This window comes from Ambystoma mexicanum, chromosome 6q (assembly GCF_040938575.1).
Source record: "Ambystoma mexicanum isolate Mex_15411 chromosome 6q, UKY_AmexF1_1, whole genome shotgun sequence".
Classification (NCBI taxonomy): Eukaryota; Metazoa; Chordata; class Amphibia; order Caudata; family Ambystomatidae; genus Ambystoma; species Ambystoma mexicanum.
The window spans coordinates 1116499734-1116520543 of record NC_090937.1 but is presented as its reverse complement, the minus strand read 5'-3'; the positions used below and the strand labels follow the sequence as shown (position 1 = coordinate 1116520543).

The 20810-nt window shown below is 42.4% G+C and overlaps 1 protein-coding gene across 4 annotated transcripts in view; it reads right to left on the bottom strand.

The window, feature by feature from the left end:
* TEC (tec protein tyrosine kinase) overlaps nt 1–20810 on the bottom strand; it is an 837667-nt gene that overhangs the window by 701450 nt on the left and 115407 nt on the right. The gene's annotated exons all lie outside the window — the stretch shown is intronic.

The following is a 20810-nucleotide window of genomic DNA, read 5'->3' as shown; positions in this document are numbered from 1 at the left end:
TAAATGATACCTAATTCGTCCAGGTGGTCAAACAGGAGCTTCGTGAAAATATTGTAAAGTGTAGGTGATACACACGAGCCTTGGGGCACTCCATAGGAGACTGGGGCAGGCACGGCGGCTGCTGTGTTAGAGAAGACTCTCATAGTGTGGTTGGACAGCAATGACTCGATCCAAGCAGTAGCTTTGGTTGAGAAGTAGGCAGCTGATGAGAGATGTTGACAAAGATTACATCCTCATCAAATCATTTTCCAGTGACATGGCGTAAGTGTGTAACAGATGCCATGGCCGAAGCTGATATCTCTATAAATCTATTGATTGAGAACCCAGCTCAAGCTAAAGTAAAACTATATCGCTGGGATTGGATTAAGAATCTAACAAGCTGTATGAAATATAGGGATTTTGATATCATCAAATTTGGATATAAAAGACTGCGAAACATGGTTAATTATTTGCTAAAATGTCCTTCACCAGTGATAAGAAATAAATATGTTCGATTCAGACTAAATCTCTGGCCAACAAGAGAAATACTGGCACGTTGTAAACTAATATTACCCTAGGTCACCTGTAACAACAAGTCTTTGACCCCGACCCAATACACAAACCTTCTGATCTCATTCAAGAATCCGACGACAACCACTAGTCGCCGAGGGCTTTTGCACACTCACTCTTTCAATCCTGTAGTCAAAGCCAGAAAGGATGAATATCAACATGAAAAGAAATTAATTGTAAACTAAATCAGCCTTCTCGGAATCAACAGTTGAGAACTTAAAATGCAGATACTGTAACTGGATGAAACAACATCAAGCCCAAATCCTGCAGCGCGACAGTGAACATATGCTTAGATTAATAGCAAACAAAAACACTGCTGAAACTTGGGCCATCTTTAATCAGTGTGCCCAGCAGAGGCAGCCTCTAATGCAAGCCCACAATGTCACCTAGGCGCAATGGATCCAGCACTATACAAGTTTATAAGCGGATCCCAGTTTTCCTGATCGTGCTCCTAGGCAAGAGGAGCAGAGAAAATGGATATTGGAATGTTCTCCTACTATCCTAGAAGAACACATTAAGCTTATTAGCTCCTCCAGAGCCACAGGCCCTGATGACCTTAGCAACTTTATGTTTAAATCTAACCCCCCTATGTGGGCAAAAATCTTGAATGATCTGTTTCAACAGATCATTGCATCACGTTGTATCCCTCTTTCATTAAAAACCTCTATAATAGAGCCCATCCATAAAAAAAGGTGACCGGACTCTGCCACACAATTATAGGCCCATTGCGCTTCTTGACGATCCAGGGAAGCTTTTTGCCAAATTGATCCTTCGAGACATTAACACCTGGACCAAAGCTATGAACCGAAGTGATCCATTCCTAACGGGTTTCTTAGCAGGCATGGGCACGAATATCAATCTGTTCTGCCTCAATGCAGTCAAATTTCAAGCACAGGCATCCAAACAGGCAATTTATTTTGCCTTTGTTGATCTTCATACAGCTTTTGATGCCATTTTTCGTCCCCGCCTGTTCTCTAAACTCAAAAAAGACAACTGCCCTTACACATTGTTCCAAATCATTCAATCGTTACATTGTAAAACATCCATATCAGACAAACTCGAGGCCAAGTTTTGGAAAGCAATACTCTGTCTTCCTCAATGCATTCCAGGGGTTTGGTTCCGATACGAATTAGGTTTAACCTCCTTACATGCGCAATATCATTGGAAGGTGTGTGCCTTATTTCGCAAATGTTTAATGGCAACCAACGAGAACAATATTTTGAGATTTCTATCGGACTATGTATTTAAAACCAGTCATAATTTTGTCAAATGTTGGTTGCGTGCCATATATACCATTTTAGCACAAGCGGAAGTAACTATTGATGTTTTACTTACTAACCCTGATAAAGCTAAATACCTAATTTATCGCCATGATTGGATTAACACCAGAGATGAATGTCTACAATAAAAAACTGCCTATCCTGACAAATTCAAACATAAAAATCTTGAGTCCATGGAACCGTACCTACTTAAGTTTCCCTCTAAAAAAACACATTCAGGAATTCTGCGGATGCGCCTTAATTTGTGGCACACCCCGTGAGTTGCTTTTCAAACGTAACCTTATTGAATCGGATTTGGCCTTTCGTCAATTTTGTTTAAAAATCAAAGCTACAGAAACCTTGGAACATGTGATATCCTTATGCCCAGCCTTAATTTGTGAACTCTTTAAATTTTTCTCCAATCATTGTAATCATGTAGGAATCTTGGATCCTACACAAATATGGTCCACACTGTTGGGCACCACAAATGTTTCTTTACAAATAGCAATGGTAAATTTTCGTTGTGCAGTGAAATTAACCTATTAAGCAATATCTCACATATGCTTGTTTTATGAACCTTGTTTCTTATTTTGTAATTTTCTAGATTGTTTTAATTGTAAAGTTTTGTATATTGAAAAGTTGATTTAATTCAACTATATCAATAAAAAAATAAAACAAATATTACCCTCCATGAATTTTTGTCACTACTGTAACTTCACCACTAAAATAGAGTCCCTACAGCATTTATTGGTTTCATACCCTATGTTGAATGTTGAACGTACATTATATTTCAAAAATACCTTATGTTTGTATGCTGCATTTTCTGATGAAAAGATTTGGCAATTGCTGTTTTCAGACCAAAGATTTACAGTAATGAAAGCCATTGTCCATTTTTTAGATTATGTGTTACCCACAGAATGTACAATATGAAGTAATACTATTTTAACATATTGCACTGAATCTAGCAAACATGAGGCATGTTTAGTGCATTTCAGACATCATTTGTTAGATTTGTATTGATTTAATAGTTGTGTAATTGATTTTAAGCAAATATTTACTTTGGTATTATAGTTTGTATATTATGTACCAAATTTATGTTCTAGCTTATGTTTATGTTTTATTAGAATTTGGTTTTCTCTGTTTTTAAATGTTTGATATGATGTATGAATTGTTTTGTATTTGAAAAGTTGAAAACTTCTCAACTAAATCAAATAATAAAAAAAAGATGTTGACAAAGGATTTTGTGATTCACTAGGTCGAATGCCGCAGAAAGATCAAGGAGAAATAGGATGGCTAGCTCACCTTTGTTTAGGATCTCAGTCATTTGGATTTTCAGATCTAGGAGTGCTGTTTCAGTGCCGTGTTTCGGATGGAAGCCAGATTGGCGAAGGCCGAGAAGGTTGTTTTTCTCGAGGTGTTCTTGAAATTGTAAGTAGGCTGCTCTGAATAACATTTTGAGGAGGAAGGGAACGGTGGTGATAGGGTGGTAGTTGGTGGAGATGTTTGGGTGTAGTGTTGGTGTAGATGTTTGGGTGTAGTGTTGGTGTTTTTAGTAGCAGAAGGACCCAGGCATCCTTTTGATTGTTTGGGACGATCCCTTGTGTGAAGGAATTGTTGAGGAGTGTAGTGATGAAAGGGGCGAATTCAGTTTGCGCAGTCTTTGATAAAGGGGACAGGGCAAATGTTGCCCTGGCATCTTGAAGGTTTTAGACCTGCTATGATTTTGATGACTTCAGGGATGGTAACTGGTCTTAATTCGAAGCGGTTGTTTGTAGTAGGCACACGATTGATGGCGTGGGGATGCCTTGTATGTGTAGTGTGTTTTTTTTTGCTGGCGATCTTAGTTTGTAGTAAGGTGATTGTTGGATATTGGTGGACCAGGCAGTATCCTCAATGCAGCTTTTAGGAGGGTTGGAGGGGGATTCTAGTTTGTGTAAGATGGAAAATAATTATTTTGTGTCTGTCTTGGCATTTGCTCTGCGCTCGTTGTAGGTATGGCTTTTTGCTCGTATGATGGCCTGTTTATAACCTTTTGAGGCAGTGATGAATAGCTCTTTGTTAATTACTGTGGGTGAGGTTTTCCACGAGGCTTTGGCAGTTTGCTTGGCTGAACGTAGCGTTTTTAGGTTGGGGGTGTACCAGGCATTGAGAGGAGCTGCTGGTTTAGTTTTGCGTAGACTCAGGGGCACTGTTTTGTCTATGGCAAGTAATAAGGTGTTGCTATAAAGTTGTACCATGAAACTTGGGTCGCACATAGTGCGTAGGTAGTTTGTGATCGGTCCTAATAGTGGAGGCATGTTTTCTGGGGTGACCTTGCAAGTGTTTCTGGAACATGTGGCTGGAGCTTAAAGTGCAGGGTTTTTGGGTGTGGAGAGTTTGGGGATGGTGAAGGTGATGACGTTGTGGTCGTACCATGGGCATGGTTAGTTGAATGTGATGAGCGTATTGCCATTCATGGCTGCCAGCCGGTCAAGTGTCCTGCCTTTTGTGTGTGTGTGTGTGGAGGCAGATACATTGGGTGAATCCTATTGCTGCAATTGTGTTGTTGATGGTTGTAGCATGGAAATCAGCCGGGTCGTTGAGACCTAGATTGAAGTCGCCCAGCATGACTATCCTAGACGAGGGTTTAATGTTATTGGCTAGGAAGGTGGCAATATCTTCATCGGGGGACAGGGGCGGGACTGGAGGCCTGTACATACTGTGGAAGGTTAGTGCTGCTGAGTTTGGGAATAACAAGCTGAGTGAGAGTAGTTCCCCTGATGGGAAGGTTTGGTTAGATAGTTCTTTAAGGGTCAGGTGTTCGTTGTAATAATAAAACCAAATGAAATAAAACCAAAGCTGAATGCAACGAGAACATGAATGATAAGGAGGCGCCCATTCGAACACCACAGGAAGAGGTAAAAAACCCATAATCTGTAAAGGGAACAACACAGAAACAAACAATAATACAATTACAATTAAAAATAAGAGCAAAGTGGAGCACAAAGCTACCAAACCTGCTGTGTATCAGAGGTCTGATGCGTGTTTGCAGAGTAACATATTCTGCCCCCATCACAGGTATTGAGAGGAACTTGAGGGCATCCTCACCTCTACTCCCCCTGGATCCTTTTCACAGTTGACCAGGGAAAGGCCATCGCTCTTGGATCCTGACCATGGGGGTGGAAATGCAAGGGAGGATCACCTGGGGAGAGGGACCTTGCGGAGCGGGGAGAGGATGTCTTTGGGTGAGACATGGTATCCCCCTTTCCCTTGTCAGAATAACCCCTCCCCCTGCCTTCATAGGTTACTGACAGTCCTCTCTTCTTTCTTACACAAAACCATTTCCCTTTAAATCTGAAACAAAGAAGAGGTGAATTGGAATTATGCATACTCCCATTCATTTACACCTCTTTGGTACTGAGAAGAGGAAGAGAGCTGCAGAAGAGTACCATTTCAAAGAGCCAGGCATGCCCAGTTATTAGGACTAATTGTGGTCAGCCAATTGACACCAAGGACTTGCACCTGCAACCAGTTAAAAGGCTACAGGTGCATAAAAGGAGGGACCACCAGCAGAGAAGAGAGAGAAACCTGCCTGTAGGACAGAACAGTGGAGCTGGCTGGAAAAGGGCCGGCAGGAAGGACACCAGGTGCTGCAAGAAGGTGAAAGTGACACTGCGGCCTGAGCAGGCCGTGAGAGGGTCGAGATGCCTGCAGCCTCCTTTGCCTTGTGGTTTCTCCTCTCCCAAACTATAACCAGTTCATGTTTCAGCTCATCTGAAATGTTATTTGCAGTATCCTGTTTTTCAAAGGAACAGATGCAGAAAGTAGTGTGACGAATCACGGGAATCTGTCACATTTCCCCAAGGGGAACCTTTCCGTGTGAGGCTAGGTAGGTGAGCCTGCTATGCAATACCCTCCCTACCCGTAGAGGTAATTGGGATTTCACTGGGAGTGACTCCCCTTTTGGGGACATTCTTATGAGGAACTCCCTATCCCTAAATACACCATCAATAAACCTCCCAAAACATTCTGTGAGGGAAAGACTGATGAGCATACAAAAATATGTTCTTGTCATCAGGAAATCTTGATAAATACTTTGAGAGAAAAATTGCCTTATACTGAGACGAAGAAAAACAATGATGGAAGGATACAAAGTGTCCAGCAAACAGAGAGGAAGGACTGTGAACCCAAGCTGGGGAAATCCTTTGGCTACGTCATAAAGGAGAAAGTTCACAGAGAGAGAGAAACACCAGACGCACAGCATCAGGAAGCCAAGCGGAGAGAGAGAACCCGCAAAATACGAATCCGTGCACAGGTGAACGTGGATGAGAAACCGGACGTGCAGCATCTTACAATCGAGGCGTAGCTAAGCGAAGCCGTAGATATGTGGCACCAAGAAAGAAAAGAGTACAGATAAAGTGAACTGTACATAAAGCACCCTTACCGAAGAGAAAGAATAAGTGGTGGGGTGACCATTTGCAAGCCATGGTGAACCGGTGGGTTTGTTGCCAATGCCAAGACCACCCAAGTAGAACGTGAGTCAGAATACGAGATACCGGATGGAACGTGCAGAAAACACAGGAATGGGGAGTATCAGACATACTCCACAAATCCAACCTGACAAAGCGCAGAGGGAGTGCTGTCCCATCAAGAAACCCAGTGACGCTGTCCCTGAGCAGAGCAGTTAATGGGGAAAGCAGGAGACCTGGGAGGAAGGTGAAGTACATTACTGGAACGCTCATACTTGTCCCAGTACAAATACAATAGTGAAAGTGAGTGAAGAAGAGGAAATTCATTATTGAAAGACTCATCTTCGTCTCCGTACAATTAAAGTAGTAATCCAAAATAAGAAGTGTTGTGGGAACTCTTGCTTACAAGGAATAAGAGAATGTATTGAGATATGAAAAATACAGCAACAGGGTGAAAAGGAAAGCCCTGAATACTGGATTGAAGTAGGAAAGAAAGACAGAACCCATGGTAAACCCAGAGACTGTGATAAAGACATTAAGAATTAAGAAAGACAAGAAGAAAGTCCAACAAGGCAGGTGCAGTCCTCATGTCAGAAAGAAAGAATAAACAAATAACAGTCAAGGCTGAGAGCCTGAAGAACCCAGTGTCAGAATTATGGGACTTGATAAAAATAGTTAACAAGAACTATTTAAGAATCGCTTACTGAACTGCATTTGGTGAAGAACCAATTTACAGAAGTAGGGAGTCTTTCTCCTGACTTATGTTGTTATAATAGTGGTTGGGTAAGAATAGATTAGTTGGGACAGTGGACTGTTAATGTGTTGGACTCTCATTGACCAGTGTTGAGCTCCTTAGTTTTGTTAGGTAGGGAATGCCCTCAGTATAGGGAAAGTTAGGCGTTGAACCCTATTGTTTAATAAAATAAGCAGTGAGACGACCAGTCAGACTCTGTGTCGTTCTTCTGACCCGCCACAGTAGCCATTATCTGCATACCACTGCCTGTTTTTCTGGTGGAGGAGCACTTTTGAGGCAAGGGCTTAGAAGAGGCGATTTCTTGCTCTATCGTTTGGAGTGACAACCACTGTGCAGTGATGCACATATAATTTGCTGTTTGGGAGCTGATCCACACATTGGTTGTTAAATTGACAACATGGCTTTCACTGAGCATCGGGGCAGAATGTATCATTTTTCACAGGTTTTCATATAATCAGGGTACTTCCAAAATTGAAAAAAAAACATCCAGCTTGGCATGCTCTGATCTGGTGCAAAGTAATTAAAAATCGCTTTGAAACCACTTTTTTCTACAACACTGAATGGGTGCATGTCTTTGGTGATAAACTCTCTAATCAACTGGTTGACTTCCAGGATTCCTCTGTGGTTTTTGACATAGGCATTTCTCCTTTCTAACATTCCAATTATAGTTTGCTGTCAAAGTGATTTCATGGTTAATAGCCACTTGATTGCATCGCTCAAAATGGCTAAGTTGTGCCCAAATGCCCTGCCCGTTTTACACAGCTCCCTTTTAGCTTATATATGGTACAGAGCTGTAGTGATATCTTCAGGGTTCCAAAAAATGAATGTTGAGGGCTTAGTGTTGATACCCTGAGTTTCTGTATTCCTCAAATAGTATGATTGAGGGCTGTTCTGTGAGTGAGTAATCACTATGGGCTTCATTACGAGTCCGGCAGCAACCCTGCTGGTGCTACCGGCGTGTTTCCGCCAGACTCGTAATAATTTACCGGTGCCTGACTTCCCTTCCCGGTGCCACCGGCTCATTACAAGTCCAGCGGCCCAGGAAGTCAGGCGCCAGTAAATTGTAGGTCCCCATTCCCATAGCGTTTGTAAGTGATTTCAATCCAGCACGCCAACTAAGTCAATGCCTAGTATGGGATGCCCAATGGAAACCCTTATTTATATATTTTTATGTCAAACGTTGGTTTAATTCTGGATGATGTACCCTTATATAACGCCCCTCTCTTTGGATCCCCCCGGTCTCACTGAACCAAGAAATAGGGTTTTTTTGCAAATTAAAAGATTTATATGAAGAATTGAACAATATATAGATTACACTTTTATGAATATGAATACTATCTGAATATCACGCTTATGAATATGAACAATGATCAGCAATGGGTAATATTACAATATCAACAACCTTTTTAATCAATTAGGAGTAGGAATAGATAGAATAATCTAGCAGAGAATACTTTGCATGAGTTCAAGAGATTGAAATGATAGGAAGAAATGCAACACAGAAATAAACTTGATATGAATTTAACCAAAGACAATGTGATCACTTGTTCCCCCTGTTGTAACTCACTCCCCCCGACACGCAATATGACGATATGGAATGAGGGCACACAGGTATCAGGAATAACAATCAATAATGCAGTTTCAACCCCGATTCTGCCGCAGCAAGCTTAGAGAGAACAGGAATGCTTTAAAAACAGGTCAAAATGCTTTTGAATGTGATTTGCAATGAATGGGAAAAATGCTAAAAATGATTTTAATTCGCTAAATGAGATTCAGAACTAGTGAGAGTTGCTTTGGATTGGTTCAGGTCAACACTAGCAATGATTATAGAATGATTAGCAGATGGAAAACGAAATTCAGAAGTAGAAAGCAAGAAATAGCTGTTTACATAGAATGAAATTGAGCCAAATTGCAAATCATGGCAACTTATCCGCATGCGGGAAACGCGATTATGAAAAAACCTATAAGGAATTGGAATGTCGTTTGAAAGCTGAGGATCTTAGCTTCAAAATGACATTTAAATTTCGTTTCTAGGACGTAGGGTTCAAAAGTTACAGATGTTTTTGTGAAGGTAGATTTTTCAGAAACAGAGTCAAGATTCAAAATGAAAGATGCGCTTTAAAGATTAGGAACCAAGATGGACTTATACTAAGGAGCTATGAAAGTACAAACGACCCAACGGGACAACCTCCAGAACAGGGTGCCTTCCGCTCTGATTTCTGTGCTCCAGGACACTTGACTTTCTTCAGAAAATATCAGCGCACAGATGATTATCGCTACAATTATCACAGAATATATAATGAGAAGAATTCAGGATGGACACAAGATTCTATAATGCAGTTCTGGATAGGTTGAAATGGATTGAATAGGATTACTTTAAACTAAGAGATGACTATGGACAGTTCTATACTAAACACTCACTCCTATGGCTTTGGAATGGAATGGGCCCGCCAAAGATCTGGTTAAGGGTTTGGCTGGGATTCTCTCGCCACCGGACAGGTCTCAGACACTGGGTTCTGCTCTTGGCAAGGCCCTCTGGTCTGTGCAGCCTCTTGGACTGGATCTGACAGGCTGTTTCTGGGTACAGCTCTGCTCTATGGGTCTGGATCTTGGTTCTAGCACGAGGTTCCTAGCTAGAACAGCAAAACAGCTCAGCCAGGCTGTTGAATGGATTTTGTGGTGCCCCTTGAAAGTTTAGGGGTTAAATCAGGTTTGCAAGGTTTTTAAAGGCCTGCTGAAAAGGGTTCAGCTTTTTGGATTAGGCCTCTGCTTCAGGGTTCTAGAGTCTGGTTCTAGAGTCTGGATCTGGAGTCTGGTTCTTCCGTCAGGGTGCTTCGCCAGGGGATCAGTTGATGAGGGAGAAAGTGTGTGTCTGTGGGTCCTCAACAGTCCCTATTTATTCCAAAGTGGGTGGGAAGGCTGATTGTCTATGCCCAACCTTCTAAGGATCTGATAGGTCAGAGAATTCCCCTTCTCCTGATTGGAGAAAGGATCAGTGTGTCATCATGTGTCAGAGTGCTGCTGCCATTTACAACCTAGGGAAGAACCTCCCCTTTGCTTTTACCCAGAAAATCTATTTTTCCCAAAAAACATATTTCCCATATGCACAACTTGTTCATAAAACATATTTACATGATAGATTAATTAAGGCATGTCTCTGTTCAAGTCCCATGTTCCTACGAGTTTCGGTTCACAAATGACAGTGTTTTCCCGCTTTTGGTTGGTTACACATTTTTGAATCTGTACAATATTTTACATATGCATGCACCTACCATCTGGTCATACTTCTGTGATTTTTCATGTTCCAAGCACAACCACAGTAGCCACAATATTAAAAACCTTCGTGGTTCAGTCTCAGAACATCGCACAGATTCCAGATTAGTTTTAAACTGTGAGCAAATTTTTCATTTTAATAATCTCTAAGTTTCATATTTTTGTCAGTTCGGTACAATATTTTAAAAGTATTTTCCTTAAACATATATTTAATCCAATGTCAAATCCACATTCTCAGTCTGGCCCGCCTCCAAGGTCTTGGCTGAGTCAGAGAGTCACATGGCCTCCTTCCTGCCAGGGCAGTTTCTATTGACGCCCCAAATTAGCATCTCCATTCAGCTCAAGTGAGCCCTTTTTCTGCACTCAGAGCAACAGGCCAGGGTGCCACTCCCAGTCCCTTTTAACAACAGCCTGCCAGTTTCTTAGCAGAGCACAGGAGAACAGGTTCCTTTGTTTAGGGAGGAGGTTTGGAATGTGTTTGAAGCCCAGTGTGGGAAACCTTAACTTTTAAACCCAATGTCTAAAATTGACTTGTCTTAAAATATAACTTAGATCAAGATCATTCCGGAAGTGCACTTCTGTAAGTGTGCTGATACGGCTGACTCCATTTGGCTGTGCCGTGCTGTATTGCCGTGTTAAGAATTGTCAGGACCTGTGGCTGCTGCATCTTCTATGTATTGCCGTATCTGTACGACCTTAAGCAGCGTTGTGCCGTGGCCCCTCCTCCTAAACCAAGAAAGCCTTAACTAGCAACTTACACTTGCATTCCATGCGCGCACATTCCGGAAGTGCGCTTCTGTAACTGTGCTGATAAGGCTGATGGGGTGTGGGGTGTGCAGTGAGCGGCTTACTTTATATACAAGGCTTGTTATGTGTACGCTGTTATGTTAAGCAATTTCAGATTGTTACGTCCTATGAAAGTAGTTTCATAAGCTTGGCTGCTTGGGGGGTGCGAGTGTGGAGCACGCTTGTAGCTCGTAAGGTCTGATTATCTACACGGAGCATTTTGTTCTCTAAACCTGCATCGGCAATTAGCGCTCTGCACTGTGTTTAGACTAGCTGAATTATCTTCCTTTTTTTTTTCTTCCTATTGTCCATGTGTTACCTGGTCTAGGTATTCTGTGTTCCCTGCTTTTTGATACAGGGAATGAAGCCCCAAAAATACATCTATAAGAGAACTGTACCCTTGACAAGAAGGGAAACTATGTCAGGGGTGCGGGACTACGATGATACTTTGTCTGCTCCACTGGTTTTTACACCAGTGAAGGGAACTATGAAAATGGCCTTAGCAATACCCCTACCCCCATCACCTCCTGGTGATTTGGGGGAGGGAGCCCCAGATATTTTTGTGGGTGATGAGTCCATCCTCCTAATTGAATCAGGGCAGAGCAAAACGTATGAGAATGGTGTGGTTAGTGTGGAGGAATCCTTAAAAACAAATGTGGAGGAGGTCTCTTCTCCTTCGTTGGTAATAGGCACTACTCCCATCGATAGCTCCCTACTTGCTCTCTCCCAATACCCTCCGAGTCAGGACATTGAGTGGGAGGTTTCGCCTGTTTAGAAAGAGAGCCTTCCAGAGGGGCCTAACTGGGGGGACGCCCCATATGGGACACTGAGTGCACAAATATTAGCAGAACTGCAACTTCACACACTTCTCATAGGGGATTTGATAAAGGCTGCTGGTTTGAATAAAATGGACCAACCCTTAACGGAGGTAAAGGACCTAACCAATAAGGGTACGAATACAGTCTCTCCCCAAGACAATGAGCAACTGGTTCTCCCCGCAAAAGACACTGGGCCCCCAGTGAAGGGGAAAAAGGGTGGGGTCCCTTTTGGTTTTGATATGCATGATTTTGAGGGGAGGGCCGAGGCCCTGGAAGTTTCAGAAGTCCCCTCCTTAAAAATCCAGGAAGGACAAACCAAAAAGGCTAATAATGCCCCTATGCGGAAGCCTGGTAAAGGGCAAAATAGAATTTTTTAAAAAAACTGGCGTAATCTAATCAGAGAGGATGTAAATGATCTTCATCTGGATTGTAATTTGGATGTGTCAGGATGGGAGGAGGGCGTGTGCAATCGAGAGTCTGGTAGGGTAGCCTTAGATACAATCTCTGATACTCTGAAAAAAAAGGGAAAGGTAAAACACAGGGTGTTTTCTCTAAAGTGGTGAATGACCCCCAGACTAACAATCAGAGGAAGGCAAATCTCTTCAGAAAAGACTATGGATGAAAACAGGGAGAAAGAGATTGGCCGCCCTACACAAGTTGAAGCACCCCCAATCAATATTATTGTGGAACCAACAGCTGTGCAATCAGAGGTTAATCAGTATGTTGATGTAAGGACAATTGTTACCTCACTTGGTGTAGTTGAGGTATATGAAAATATGGAGCCTACTAGAATTTCGAATACTTCCATGTTCAACACTGTTACTCTTCCTATTGATTGTAGGAAACTATCACCACTGTCCTATTCTAAGATATTTGGAGGTAAGTCCAGTTTTAGTTCAAATGGCCCTGGCAGGACCCATTGTCTAGGAAAGGAACTGGAGACCCTGAGTGTAAAACAGCCTCCGATGGAAGTTGAAAGAGACATGAATCCCTCTAATGGATTGGGGAGGTTTGGTTGTGTTTGGGAGAAGAACGGGAGGTATGGAGGGACCAATTGGTTAATATGAAGGGGAACAAGTCAGTAACAATTGAGGAGAACGGCCCTGCCGATGCTCCGGACATGGAGCCGACTTCAACAGAAAAAATGGTTTGGCAAATCATGAAGCATATTTTAGAAAGGGCCAAAACCGGATTAGCTGGTAATGGAGGTTTTCCAGGTGAACTGTCCTCAATGTCTAAACTGATGGAACCTAGTAGAGTGTCCCCACCTCTAGCGCCAGCAGGTCCTGTAATTAGTGAAGCTGTTGAACAAAGACCTGATGTTGATACGGTTAGAAATAAGGAAAATGTAGATGTGCAATATGATGAGGTGCACTATAATGATGAATCAAGGTTTAACAATGTGTATGAGCAGAGGCCGAATAAACAAAGATCTGATGCTGATCCGGTTAGAAATAAGGAAAATGCAGATGTGCAATATGATGAGGTTATAATGACGAGTCAAGGTTTAACAATGTGCATGAGCAGAGGCCAAATAAACCACCCCATTTTAATTCTTGATCTAATAATATTCAGTTAAGACAGCCCCACTATGTGGAGCTTCCAAATCTCTTAATCTACTACTTGTTTCCACAGGGTGGACCTGCGTCTCTGAATAGAGTGAGAATTCTGGCCCTTTTCAATGAGAATCCGAATCTCAGGCTTATCACAACTGGGGATATTAAATTAATTGATTTCATACACCCTGAAAGATATGACTACGTCCGGATAGTGTTCCACTCTAGAGCTATATATGAAGCTGTATTAGCGGAAGTGGAGTCATTTAATCGCTTTGTATATGATGTTATAAGCTATAGCAAAGGTATACAAGAATCTGAGGTGGGTGGCAGCTCCCAGATATTAAAAAATAGAGGCATGGAACAGGCTGAGAGAACTACAATGACTCTTCCCAAATCAAATTATGGTGATTTTAGCGAGTCTAGTCTCCAGCGGCTGGTTTCTTCCCTTCGTGAGTCTATAACGCAGCTACAAGGCCTCAGACCAAATATTTAAGAGTGAGGATAGATTCTCCCTTGTGTCTTGGAACACGAGGGGTCATTAGTCTCTAGAAAGCTCTGTGGAAACTTGTAATATGCTTTCGAGTTGTTCACTATTCTGTTTGCAGGAAACATGGTTTGTCACTCAATGTGCCTTTGATGGCTTTACTGTTCTATCTGAGCCTGCAATACAAGGAAAATTGGGTAGGCCATCTGGGGGTTTGGCAATTGGACTCCATCTAAAGCTAGGACCAATAAAAATTTTCCGATTATCAAATTGGTGTCTTGCGGTTCTGTGTGATTTAAAAAATTGTGTGGGCTTTACCCATTTTTTGATAGTCAATATCTATTGGAATGTTAAAAATTGTTTAAGTGAATCACTTATACTCCTTGGAGAAATGTTCGAAGAAGCTTACATATTGAAATCTGAGGCACTATTGATAGTGGTAGGTGATTTCAATGTTAATATCCCTGCTTGTATGGGTGGTAGATCTTCCACTAGACCGGAATTTTATCCTGTTAGTGGTGATGCTCAAAATAAGAACAGTCAAGGGCACCTCTGGAGCAGTTTTCTAGAGGTCTGGGGTCTGTCTAATTCAGCTGAACTTTGGAGTGACATGGCAGATAGAGATACCTGGACCAATGGTACATTTTCATCCAAAATAGACTATGTTTTTATTTCTGTTTCACTGTGTGCCTTGGTTAGCTCACTGTCCATAAGGGAAACTAAATCCAGTGACCATAAGATTCTGGAGGTTGTATTTAAGGGTTTGGGTTGTGAGATGCATCAGGGGGTCTGTGACGGCATATATGTTGTTAATCAAGCCGGGAATCGAATTGCATGGCATAAGGACAATGTTGATCGATTGAATGCTCTTTTTCAAGTAGACTTTTACAATACTAATCTAGAGCAAAAAACTTGATTATATTGTGCAGAGCATTTTGATCACGACGTAAATACAACCATTAATCTGAATATACTGTCAGTTAAGACTAATGTGAGTAAGTTAAATCATCTTCATACCTTTGATGCTGAAATAAGAACTCTAAAAAACCTCCGACAGAGGGAACTGCTATATCTGCGTAAACAGAATGTAACGGATATTGAAAGAGAGGCTATGGGGAAATTCTTTTTAAAATAAATGGAGAAATCTAATTAAAATCCATAGTGCTAAGATCTACCAAGGAGATGGTGAAGCAATGTTGGCAGCTCTAAGGGATACCTCTGCAAGAACTTTTTGGGCGTTAATAAATAATCTTAATGCCCAACAGGCCAAAATACAAACCTGTGCTGTATCGGAGCAACAGTGGAGGGGCCATTTTGGCCTGGTCTATCAGAACTCAAAGAACATAATTCCTATTGAATGTACAATTTTAGATCATCCATGGAATTTTCATTTTGACATAGATGATGTCAAATTTCTGATAGTAAAGGCCTCCCCGTCGAGGGCCTCTGGACCAAATGGGCTGGCCAATATTGTCTTTAAGGGCAATCCTACTGTCTGGGCAAAGGCATTATTCCTGTTGTTCAAGGATATAGTTAGATTGCGAGTAATTCCAAATTCTTGGCATATTGCTTATGTTGCCCCTATTTATAAAAAGGGGGATAGGACATTGCCTGCTAACTACAGACCAATTGCACTCTTGGATGTGGATTCTAAGATCTTTTCAGGACTCGTACTGAAGCGCATCCAAGAGTGGGCTGAGACAAATAAGATCTTATCATGCCTTCAATTTGGTTTTAGGAAAGGAGTTGCCACAGATGCCGGGGGACTGCTTATGAATATGTTACAACAGAAAGCCTGGAAAAAAGGCAGTGCGCCAATCTGTGTGGCCTCAATAGATCTGACTATGGCCTTCGATATGATGGACAGAAGCATTTTATGGGGGAAATTACAACTTCTAGGGTTTCCCTCGCACTTATTATTTATTTTGTACCACTTACATGAAGGTTCGAAGTTACAGGTACGACTAAGTAATTTGGGAACACTATCACAGACTATCTCTGCAGCAAATGGTTTACGTCAGGGGTGCGTATTCGCACCCACAATATTTAATCTTTATGTATCTGATGCAAGCAAGGCCATCGAAACAGCTGCTTTTGTGCCACCCACAGTTGAAGGGAGAAAGATATCTTGGTCTGCTTATGCGAACGACTTTATGTTGTTTGACCATACTCCATGGGGACTCCAAAGGCTGCTAACTAAATTTTGAGATTACACCACTGCGAACTCCCTTTTGATAAATGCCAAGAAAACTATGATCTTAAGACTGCATTGTAGCGCTACAAGAGGCAATCCTGTCTGGTTCCTGAACATTGAAAAACTGTGTATACAATCTAATTTGCGGTACCTGGGCTATCCAATTTTTGAAAGCAAAAAAAAAAGAACTATCGCAATTCCTGGATAAAAAAGTGCAGGTGCAAATCATCCACATAAAAATATTAGATGCTAAATATGGGAAGTTTTGCCTTATGTCGACCCTGCGCTTTTATAAATCCAAGGTGATTCCACAATTTTGTTATGGATTGGAGCTGTTTGCCAGGTGGGCTATTGATGAGCTAGATAAATACGAGGCTAAGATTTTGAGATCTGTTCTCACGTGTTTGCCCAATTGTGTGCCGCTTGAAGTTCTGCGGTATGAACTTGGTTTACCCTCTCTTAGAAGTATTGTTATGTGGCATAGGATATGCCTATTCAGGAAACTCATAGTGAGCTCTAGAGACACGCTGTATGATCTGCTAGGTAGTAAGATTCGAACTGGTACATGTGTATCTGAATATCTTAATGATTTAATAAGGGAAACCTTAGAGTATTTGATCTCCTTTGGTGCAACATGTGAGATGCTCATTTTTAACCTAAAGAAGGCAAAAAAATATGCGGAATAATTGGAATGGAATCAAACTTGTACAAAGATAAGTGCAACTAAACTCTATTGGCATGTAGTATCTGGTTACAAAATAGGGGGTACAGTGGAGTCATACTTGATCAAGTTCCCAGACAAAGGTTGGCGAGACGAATTTATGCGCTTTAGATGTAATGTGCTGCTCACTAGAGAAATCATAGACTTGCAGGAAAGGAGAGATAGGCTATCGTCTTTATGTAGATTTTGCGGTCTACCCAGGTCAATTGAAACTTTACAGCATGTTGTAATATATTGTACAGCATTAAGAAATGTACGTATACATCCTTTTTTAAGATTTGTGAATATGGATAATGTGGATCTTATGCGGTTATGGTTTTAAATATTGCATGGAAGTAACTTTATTCTACAGCTTGAGGTGGTAAGATTTCTGAGAAAGATTGGACTGCCAGCCAAACGATCTATGTAGAAGAAAGGAAATTTAAAGCTATGAATGAAGCAAATTTCAAATTTGCTCTCATAGGGAGTAAGCTCATTTTGAGAACAAATATATATATGCTTCTTCTGTTTGTGCTTTTCTTTTCTTTTTTCTTAATTGACTTTAGATGGATTCTATGTATTGTAAATTAACTGATGACCATGTAAGGAACTGTGTTTTTATTTCTGATGTAATTAATTGAATTGTTTCTTTTATCTATTTTGTAAAGGTTATGTATAACCAAGCACAAATAAATAAATAATATAACTTACATTTTTAACAAATACATCAACCACTGTCTTACTTCAAGCCTTTTTAGAATATGGTTTTGAATTGTATCCACCTCTTAGGCTTCTGATAGCAAGTCTTTCTTTGGCATAGTTTGAGTTCAATATACAACTTTACACATGACAAGTTTTAAATTGCCAGCTTCTGACAGAGGTGAGTAACGGTATTACACCCATTTTTGACAGATTTCTTCCAGCTCAACCATCCTCAAAAGTGGACTTTGTTCAGATAATATATACTTCTGTGGAGATTGTATTTATGTGGATTCTCGAAGTAGAATGATGTTCACCACCAAACAAGGAGGTGGATCTTTTTGGGTGGTTTGTGAGCCATGATTTTTGCAATTTTGACAGCCAGGGAAAAACTGATTTTTAAAACAATGATTTTGCTCTGGGGGCAGCCAAATGATGGGTTTTGGCAGTGGTCTCCTGTATTCCCACTGACATAGGCAAAAGTGGATGGCGGCCTATTTTTCAGATTATTACTGCGCACTTTCTGGTGATATTTAGCGAGCAGCATGCTTCCCTGCTGCCATTCTGGTGTTTCTGCTGCAAGCAATGCACAGTAATGTTGCAGGGCTTGGACTAGTGGGTTGAAACATCCCACAAGCCTCCTCTTGCGATTTTGCATTGAACGTCCATCAATGGGAATTTGCAAGACTGGGATGTCAGTTTCATCTCTTCTGATTCCACAAATGCCAAAGTTCATCATCTTTTCCTCCATCAGGAGTGGATCGATCGGTTCTCCTCACCAGTCCTGATGGGAGAATTGAGCGATATTCCGGGCCCCTCGGATCCTTGCTCCCGGTCCCCGGGTAGTCGTCCTTGGTTAGTCTCCATGGTCTCCCATCAACTATAGGTTATCTCTCTCTCCTAGGATGACAAAGCAAAAACATATTTGTAGACATTTCCCCACCACTATTAATGTAGTGGGGTGGACACATACATAGTCTATATGTGGAATATTTTAGAGTGGGAATTTTATGGATCGGGAGTGGCCCCTCTGGGGTTCCAGAAGACTCCTCCAGTTGCTGCAGAGTGTGCCTAGGATGGCAACACTTTAGTTGATTAATATGTACCCACTTATCTTCTGTACCCGTTGATTTCTCATCTTTCTGGACTATAGGAGTGGGAATGTCTGATTGTGGATTGGTAAAGATTTTCAGAGTGTTTCCTTCCAGTGTGGAATGCCACCTTAGATTGGAAGGAAGGTTGATTTTCAGAAATAGAGAGGACCTCCCCCACCACCACTCTGTTGTCCTACTGCTATTACTGTCACGTCTGGAATTTGGTTGTTCTGGAAGTGAAATTCTACTTGGTCAGATTTTTGTTCAACCATGTGGCATGTGCCGTTTAAACTAACATGGTTGACACTCTGTTCCAATATTGGTCGGCTAGTCTGGGTGCAGAGGACCTTGTTTACACAGTCTATTAGGGGTGAAAACCTTCTCAGGAGGTCATTCCCTAGTAAACAAGGGGTGCCCTCTGGAGTCACAACTATGACCAGGTGCTTCACCTTGTGTCGCCCAATGTTAATGTCCAAATCTGCAGTCCCTTCGACAGGAATTTCCTTCCCGTCAAAGTCCTGAAGTTGTCCAGGAAGAGAGGTGAGAGGAATTTGGTATTTCTCCCCCCTTCCTGAATTCAGTTTATCAAAGGCCTTTTTGGACAGAAGGGTAGCTTGGGATCCAGTGTCCACCAGTGTCAAAATTGTACCCTGCCCCTGTATTTGTACCGGGCATAGTATCTTCCCTCCTTCTCCGCAAGGGGGCACAGATAATGTACATTTTTGGACAACTGGTGGTGTTGTTTTTTTTTTAGTTTTGGACACTGAAAGGGAAGAGATTTGGTGAGAATTCTGTGGGGAGCCTAGGGAATCTGAAAGAAAAAGGTGGCAATTAGAGATGGGAGAAGTTTTGAGTTCCCCTGGTTCTGGTTCTGGGCCGCCCCCCACCCCCTTTTTGGAGGCAGTCACCAGGATGGGTTTGAACCAGGGGATTTTCATGCTGTTGGTTCTGGGGTTGGTTGATGGGCGGCGCTAGCTCAGTCCCCACATCTACCCAGTATGGATTTGAATCCTTTGGGACCCATTTCTCTTTGGGAGGAGTTCCCCCATCTCTAAAGGAGAAGATCCTTTTCCCAGGATCCTCTGAGGACCCCTCCCCTTCAAATTGGAATATCTGTACCTCCTCCACAAAATGGGTCTGTTTGGATCCTTTGTTTCTCCTACCCCCCACCCTCTGCTCCTTGGGTGGCAGGCTTTCAGGGGCAGGAGATTTTGTTTCCGGTTCCTGGGTTTCCAGGGGCTCTTTACAAGTGGGGAAGGAAGCTTCCTCCAAGGCTTTACACCCCCCTTCCCCTTGTGCCTCCTCCCTGGGAACCGGTGGGTTGTCGGGGTGCTGCCCCCATCATTGTTCTGGAGCACCAGGTCCAGAGTTTGGGGCATTCTGTGCCGGCATGCCCATCTGAAGGTTACGCTGAGCCCTCAGCATGCGACCCAGATCCTGTGCCATGTTTTGGACCTGGCGCTCTAGCTGTGAAACGCCCTCAGGCTGATACAGGGTTCTCATTTCTCCCCTGGGCTGATCCCGGGAAGGGTAGCTATCCCGGGAAGGGTAGCTATCCCTTCTCTGGTAATACTTTGGATTGGGAAGATTTGGGTACCCCTCCACCCTTGGCCTCCCCTCTCCCGGATTAGGTGGTCTGGACTCAGGGAATTGGGGAAAAAAGGATGGATCATTTTGGGGTTGAAAGTTTTGTGGATACCTGGGGAAGAAGTTCTGTCCAGGATTTGGGAAGTTTCTGCCCTCCTGGGGGAAGTTAGGAGGGAAGTTCCCTGGGTTAGGTGCCTGGTTGGATCCCCCCCTTGGGCTGGAGAAGTCCACACAGAACCCAGGATGAGTCTGTTCCCCTTGTAGCGGGGACTTACATAGTCAGGGGCGTGAGGGATCCCATTTGTGGGACTACCTCCTTGGCTTCCTGTCTGTGACTGGCCCGAAAGCCTTCTGGGCTTGGGATTATTCTGTTGTGCAGGCAAGTTTTGAGGTCCCCCCATCTCCAAATCTAAAATGGGGAAACCTTTACCTTTGCCAGCTTACCAGCAGCAGGGGGTTGGTTGTTTTGGGGCTTTTTTGAGTATTCTTGTTGTCTATGGGCTTTTGCACCTCATAGATCCGGGTGGCCTGTTCAACGACCCAGTCTAGTGATCTTTTCTCATGAAAATCTCTCACTAGCTGGGTCATGATGTACTTTGGTAGAGT